Source organism: Solanum tuberosum, unplaced genomic scaffold (assembly GCF_000226075.1).
Source record: "Solanum tuberosum cultivar DM 1-3 516 R44 unplaced genomic scaffold, SolTub_3.0 scf00048, whole genome shotgun sequence".
NCBI classification, from domain to species: domain Eukaryota; kingdom Viridiplantae; phylum Streptophyta; class Magnoliopsida; order Solanales; family Solanaceae; genus Solanum; species Solanum tuberosum.
In genome coordinates, this window is record NW_006238976.1 from 2,314,029 (window position 1) to 2,322,884 (window position 8,856).

Genomic DNA, 8,856 nt, shown 5'->3' on the forward strand with positions numbered 1-8,856 from the left:
CACCTGCTCTCTTGTCTCAACACCATATAGTATGTGATACTGTGTGTCTCTTTTGTCTTTGGGTGGGTGGGGTGGGGTGGGGATATCGATAGAGCTAAGGGCGTAAAGGGTTTATCTACACTTCTTTTTTTGTCTATAAATTAAATAATATTTATAAAATTTGAGTATCATTATTTTTTATTTATACATAACAGATGTTGAATGCTTTTGATAATTTTACTGAAAATTTTGACTTCGTCATTATGGAATAGAGGGTGGGTGGTGGTGGAGATATCGGTGGAGCTAATAGATATGAATTTTTTTAAAAAAATTTAGTGAAAATTCTGACTTTATCGTTATGAAATAGAGGTGGGTGGGGGGTGGGGTTTGAAGGTAGGAACCATCACATGAGCACCTTGTGGTGTCTCCTTTGGGTGCACATTATCTAATGATTAATTCTGCACCTTCTATTCCTGTTTTTTCTAAATAGATTTTTAAAAAAAAAAGTCTTTTATGATCTTTTTCTTTTGATGATTTTTTTACTTTTGTGTAATATAATTATCTTCTTTGATCTTTTTTTTTTCTTTTTTTCTCTTTAGGGTAACCTCCTCTACAAGTAAATGAAAATGAAAGCTTTTGATGACATGTGATCATGTGATTAAAAAAAGAGAAAAAAAGATAAAAACATCATTATTGTATATTTGAAAATAGATACTAATAATCATCCCCCTCGTGACCAAAAGTGAAACATCTATTGACTAATTAGTAATTAGCCTTTTAATTTTTCCAGCGTGATATATATATATATTTTTTGTTTTTTTTTATTCATTTTCAATTTTTAATTCTAATAATAAACATAATTATTTGGAGGTCATCATTTGAAATGACAAGATTAATCAAAATAAAACCGTAACCCTACTTGTTACTTTAAAATTCTATTTTGACAACCTAATTATTGTTCTAATTCTCTCTTGTGATTGTTATATACTTTTCAATTTATTTAATTGACATGTGATTAGATCTTAAAAGGCCCAAGACCAAAAAAAGATCATCAAAGCTTAATTATTATATACAAATTGCAATTTTTTTGTAACTTCAACAAAGATTTGTCATGTGAAACAGTTCTCATCACATGACATAAAGCAACAAAATGAACATTAAATTTAATAATCCAAAGGTATATATTATGATTTGTAAATTATGAAACTAATATCTCTTTGATTTTCTGAATTTCTTTTTTGTTATAATGACAAGACAATCTTTCATTTTATAATATGATTATTCAAGAAACATCGCATTGTTATAATAACAACAATAATAACATATCTAGTAAAATCTTAATTTGAAAAGAATAGAGTATTCGTAGATCTTATAAAAAAATTATACTATATAAATTAACTTCTTTATTAGTATAGAGATATTTTTTATTTAAAAAATAACAAATGGATATGTCGGTGGAGTTACATTTAACTCATATTATAACTTTTTAAATTTATTGAAACTTGAGATCTAACTCATCATATGATAACTTTTCAAATTTACTGAAATTTGAGTGGTTAAATATATCCTGAATTACTATGTTACTTTATAATATGCTTCTCTTTTTCTTTTCTTCATCTTTCTTGGCAACGCTCATGATAGAGGGTGGATCGATGAGAATAAATCAAACAGAACAATTGATAGGATTTTAGACTGGAAAATGATGAACATGACACCTTACGCGAGCGAATTCAATATAGAATGAAAAAAAAAATGAAAATAATTTTATAAGCACAAATTCACGTAGTACACATGTTTTTAAACTGGATGATGATATAATCCAAAAAAACAAATCGTTAAGGTCTATTAGATCAAAACCAGCAATACGTACCATGAGCTTTGATCGTAATTAAATTCTTAAAGTACTTACTACTATTGTTACTAGGAATTATTTAGCTTAGCAGAAGTCTATGTAGATCAAATGCTAGTTAATTATTTGTTAGGTAAGTATAACATAATGATAGACTAATAATTACTACCTAAAAATTCACCTAACCTTTTAGCAAAAAATAGAAGGATAAAAATGTAGTTAGAAAATGAAAGTTGATTAGCAAGTGGATAAAAAGAAGCTCTCACAAGAAAGTTGAAGAGGACCATCTTAAAAAGACCATCAATCATATTTGTTCACAAGTATGTACTCATCTCCAAACTTTTTTGCATTAATATTAAGTTATCTTAATTGCACAAAAATTAATTGTTGAAAGACTAATTTGACTTAATTTAGATGTTGACAATCCTTTACATCAATTAATTAATTTACCAAATATTGGGGTTAATATCACAATATGAAACAGATAAAATTTCATAGTTCAACACAAAAAAATTCATGCTAATTCCATTTAGCTACGAATTAATAACAAATTAAATTATATGAAAGTTCAATTAGCTGGGAGCTATTTAGCGACGGATTAGTTAAGAATTGCTGATAAATTCCATAGCTAATTCCATACTTTCTAGTAATATGTTTTTTCACCAGATAAGTGAAAAATATTGAAAATTATGGATAGTAAGAAAGAATTATTTCTACTAAAGAAGAATGCATAATCAAGATTCAAGAAGTTTATTTACCCACACACAATGTACAAAAAGAAAACTTAAAAAGGTAAAATTACCCCTCTTGAATTTTTCATCATTCCATATATATACATATGGTGGGCTAATATGCCAGAAGATATTTATTTAATGATTATGTACAAAATAAATGCCAGCTTCACTCTTATTTGTCACTCAACCATCAAAGGGTCACAAGTCACACCATGAAGTACTCTTTATAAAGTATAATTTTGATATATTAACGTGTAAAAAAATATTTACACAATCAAATCATTTATTAGTTATATATAGAAAATTTTCTTCATAAACAGTAACAATGGATAGACTGATGAAAATGATATCTAGCTTACTATAAACATGTTAAGACTTACTAAGTAACACTTAACAGAGTAAAAATATTCTTTATATTATCGATATATATAAGTTAAATTCTCCTTTTATATCTAAAGATACTGCAATTAAAGGTTTAACATGGCAAGGCAATGTCATATACGTACTGCTTCTCCAATTTATCACGAAGAATCTCTTAAAAACTTTGCGAAAAATCGACTGAAAGTCATATTACCAAAATATTTATGGTTACAAGTGGTGAATTAGAAATAAGAAAGTGGTGGACATACCATGTGTTAGTTTGGGTCATTGGCACTTTGTTATACCCACCCACCAAGGCATTATGGGAGGTTAAAGATGAGCCTTACAAGACAATCTTTAGGACCCTTTAAATGACACTAAATTTTTGGTCCCATTTTGTAAAGTGAATTGCAGTTAGGAAAGGGTAGTTATTGGTACTCACGTAGTTACTCTGAGAAAAGAATATTTATAGCAAGAAACCACAGAACCTTTTTTGAGTCAGATGGACAATGTCTTGCCTTTCACTTTGTGCATACTAACATTTGCATCTACAACTTTTTGGTGCTAATAGAAGCGGATTTAGAATTTATATAACATGAGTGTATTATTAGAGGTGAATCTTGAATTTGAAGACGATAAGAGCACTATGAAAAGCAGATGTGGGTAAGTCGAAGAAGCACTGACACTTTATCAGAAAATATTGTCAAACAAGTATAAAATCAAATGTATATATAAATATAAATTAAATAAAACGTATTATAGCTCACTCTATGGTTAATGGTCTAGAACTTTAGTGTACACTTTGAGATTGCTAGTTCAAATCTCGCTTGAGGTTTGTAAACCTCCAGAATTGAACTCGGGACACTATGCTTGCAAGTTGGGAAGAAGCACAATACATAGTGTTGGACCACTGCACCAATTTAGCTTATGTGTTTCAGGGTGCATATTTAATTATATGATCGTTATTTAGGAATATTCGTGTACATACACATAAACTTTCTGAAGTTAACGGATGCACATGCACCCACTCCCTTAAATGTGGATCCGCCTTTGTGTATCACTTAAAAAAGAAGAAGAAATAATGTATATAGTCGGAATTGACCCTTTGTTTCTTTGAATAAATAACTCAACTTTCAACCAAGTGTCATTTAGTCTTCTTGAAGCATGAAAGCCAATAGATAATATTACATTAATTCTAAAAAATATGTGCGAGTCCATGTGCACCATAAACTAGGTTATAAATCCGCCCCTCAATGAATATATTTGTATAGGTTTTTAACTTCTTCGTTATTCCAGTTTATCATTATTTTTAGGATAAATTTAAAAAGAAATTGCATCACACAAATTCGAACATAAAGAATCCCTACGTTGAGAGATTACACTAGATCAATTATTGTTATTGTAAATACAAATATAAAACTATATATATTTAATTAATATTCGAACAAAAAGTAGTGGATATATATCATTAATTACTGGTCGAATTATGATACTAAGTACATACCTTTTTAATATAAATTTTTTATATTTTACGTACGCCACTGTAGGACATACCTCCTAACTCCTAATACCTATGCTTTCGGAAAAAGTAATTAACGGAATATACACAAAATAGTAACCAAATGGATACAATAATGTAATTAATAACATACACTTTAATTTGAGAATACTATATAGTTTGGTAGGCAAAATATATTACCATATGGTCTAGTCTCTTTCAGCTGGTGAGTAAAGAAGCTAAGGAAGTGATTAATTTTATTTTTATAATATAGTATGATTGATATATAAAAACGTCATTTCTCTCACGCTCAATTCATGAACCCTCTTTAAAGCCAAGAAAAGTGGCTATATTTTTTTGGTTATTTCCCTTCTATGGAAGTTTTAATAATTTTCATGTTACACGTATGTGTCTTTTAAGTCCCATCACTATCCTTTATCAAAAAAAAATTTGTTTGATATCTGATATCTGATATCTACATTGAAATTCGACTAATAGTGGTGTAGACAGAATTTTGTATTGATAATATTAATCTATTGACTAGGCTTGTATATGAATTTTGGTTTCGATCGAGTTGTGTGGTTTTCAATGCCTAATTACTTTATATTCGGAATGATATTGAAATTTACTTTGTATTATTTTCAAATTGTATTGACATGTTGAATACATATTGTTTTCTAGAGAACGATGTTACGTAAGTATATATTTAGTAAATTTTCTAGAGAATAATGAGGTTGAAATATGCATACAGAAAATGTCTAATTATAGTAAGAGTGTTAATTAATTAAGACATTTAAGAGAGCTAAATAAAGATTAATATTTTAGACAAAAAGTTTTATGAGTTTTTATTTTCCCCAAGAAACCCCCTCTATCACTTATTATTAATTAAATAAAAGGCAGTTTCCTTAGGTCATCATTAAAAATAATTTACTTATTTTAAAAGATAGATAATATGAATTTGAGACGATAAATTAAAGATTATTAAAGTCATAATACTATACGTGTTAAACTGTTAATAATAAACAAACTACATATTAAAAATAAAGTAGTATATAAGACCATAAAAAACATAAATGATGTTTATTTTTTTTGGTAATAAACATAAATATTATTGGTACTTCACCATTCGTAAAACGTAACTTAAAGTGACCCCAACATATTATATAATCCAACAGCTTACCTTTCTAACAACTCTTTTCATTCTTATATTTAAATTAAAATTAAAATAAGCTTTGAATAAATATATGTATTTTCATCAACCTAACGTATGTAGCTTGTCCATTTCCGTTATACATGTCTTTCCTAACAAATAATATTCCAATATGCACAATAGAATTTATCAATATATATTTCTATCGTTAAAATAATATTTATTAAATATTTCTGTATAATTTATGGGTTGTAGGTTTGAGTCGTGGGAACAATCATTGATATTTGCATTATGATAGACAACATATATTTCACACCCTTGAGGTATAAGATCATTTCCTGAATCCTGAATAATCGTGAAATGTTTTGTGCACTGAACTGTCATTTTTCTTATTACAATAATAGTAGTTCAATTTCTACCAAACAAATCTTTTTTCAAAGTATCTAATAAATACTCTATTCCATTTATTAATAACCATATAAAAAATTAGTACCACCCACCTAAAAGTTCGAATATTTTTTTTTACTTCAATAATTATGACTCAATGATTTAGAGTACCACATTAAATTAATAGTGTTCAATATTGTTAATAAATATTGGATAATGTTTATGAACCTTTAATTATTCTCCTAGCAATCAAGTAGGTCTTCGTACTTACATTACAACTGTGTTAAACAAAGAAATCAACATTAAATTTGAGTATTATTAACTTCCTAGTTGGTAAAACTAATTAGGTGTCAGAATATTAATGCAAATAATAGCTGTGAAAATTAGCTATACGTATATAGTCTAGATCTACTTTGTGATTTGTTGTTCTTGATTGAATTACCAAGGTCAACCAATATAAATCGTAGTCTGGGATGGTTCAGGATTCATTCATACTTAATCAAAGGTCTTGGGTTTGAACTCACGAGAATGGTAAAAATATTGTTGGGAGTGTTATCCCTAGAAATGAATCGTATTGTGCGTAAATTTGAATTTAATCAAATTTCAATATAAATATCGAATATCAAACGGAAATGTTATTATTCTTTATACAACTATAATCCAACTGACTTACCATTACCACGTGCTATGTCAATTTCTTATTATTATTTCATGATTTAATTACTCTATTATTATACTTCACTGCGTTTACTTTTTTATTTTATTTTATTATCTACACATTTTGAGACTACAACTATTACGATATTTGGGTTTCTTAACCAAGATCAGTAGTATATATCTAGGATATAACAATTCCTTAATCATTATATATTAACTATTTATTTTCATTATTATATTAACTATTTATTCTCGTTATAATATGATAATGATAATAATAATAATAATTAAATGTGAGGGACATGGTATGGTGAAACATAAATGATAACGGTGCCAGAAAAAGTTGCAGAACAAAATATTATTTTCGTGTCCATTATCAAATTACAAATTTGTCAAGAGGACAATAAATTGGGTCATTATTGAGTTGATTTTTGCTTACGTTATTATATTACCCAAATTGAGTCATAAAATAATTTAGCAAAAGGGGATTTAATTATTTATATATTTATTAGTTAAAAGGTCCTTTTCTTAAAATTAATTAATCAGTAATTAATCTCACTTAACACGTAACCTTACTCTGACCGTTGGTAACAGAGCCTTTGGATTTGTTTTACAGCTCCTTTGTCTCCAAGCTACCGTCTGTATATTATTAGAAAATGACAATTTTACCCTCCCGTTTAAATGTTACCCTTTTGATTTCAAACTTGTTTTTATTGCCCTTTTATAAATTTCACTCAATTTTTTTACTCTTTCAGCTCTGGACTCATAATTATATTCTCATTTTTCTTAAATACGTACTTGTATAATATACATCATTATTAAGTACTTAATAAGATAAATATATACATAAAGTTAGAGACATATCCGAATTCCAAACTTGAATATATGTCAGCCATAATAAATTTGATAAAAGTGGGTAGCTTTTAATTGTATGATTTTAATTTAAGTGACCCCCCAATGTGAGGAAATGGGATATTTGAGCTTTTAATATGTATTGATATTTTTATCCACTTTTTATATATATTTTTTCGCCCTTTTTAGTGAAGGGAATATTGATATGACATTAAGATTTATGAGTCAAAAAAAGTGTAGTTTCTATAAGAAAAAATAATAATAATGGACCATTCACCTATAAGTAAGGGCCACCTAATCTCTCATTTACTTCGACAATGATTTTGCATTTTCCTTAAAAATTGAAAAGGAAAAAAAAAGTTGAATACATGTAGGTAATATTATTTCTTTTCATTTTTTATTTTATCACAAATTTATTTCGATTATCATAGTATTTATTATTGATATAGTTTTTTTCTTCATTATTTTTCTCATATGGCTTCTTCATGATTATATTATCTTTTTTTTTTTTCTGATTTTGATGTGCTTTACTTGAGTAGAGAGTTTATTAAAAACACTATTTCTATCTTCACGAAATAAGATAAGCAGAGTACAAATCATCTTTTTTAGACATCACTTATAAAATTACATTATATATATTATTATCATTATTATTTTATGTATCTCAAATAAATAATAATTCAAACCATAAAAGTTGAGTTATGCTTTGATTATATAACATAACTTATTATCTCAAACCTAAGATTTTTAAAGTCTTGGTGTGCTTGTTCTTGTCAAAATAATTTTTGATTTGTACCAAAAGGAAATTTTTAAGGAATAGAGAATTAAGAAAGTTCACACATATACAAGTGATTTTTTATTTTTCTTGAAATAGTAACTATGATCTATATTACATGATGATTGTGATTTAATGAAAATTGAATATTACCAAAAAAAATAATTGTTGAATAGATGGATGATGTAATAACAAATATTTTTTCAAGACCCAAAAATAGAATTTAAAAAATATATATTTTTGCATTAGAATCCTATGCCTAGGAACAATTTATGTTGTAAAAAAAAGAGTGGATGCACGATTCTTAATCTCGTTTTTGCTTAGCTTGATTGATCTTTATGATTCTACTCTCCTTAGTCTTCGACTTAAGCGTGATGAAGTAAGAGGATAAGAGGAAGTATTTGCATGCATAAGAAAATAACACATTGATTTTGATGAAAAAATTTCTTAGAATTGTGGTGTTTACCCAAATGCAGAGAGTGAAGAACATTTTTCTTTTTGATTGACATATTTAATTAACCATTAAACAAGATCATTCCTACAAATAATTTGAAGGTCATTAAAGACCACTCAAGATTTAATATTATAATGATCATTCCTACAAATAATTACTTT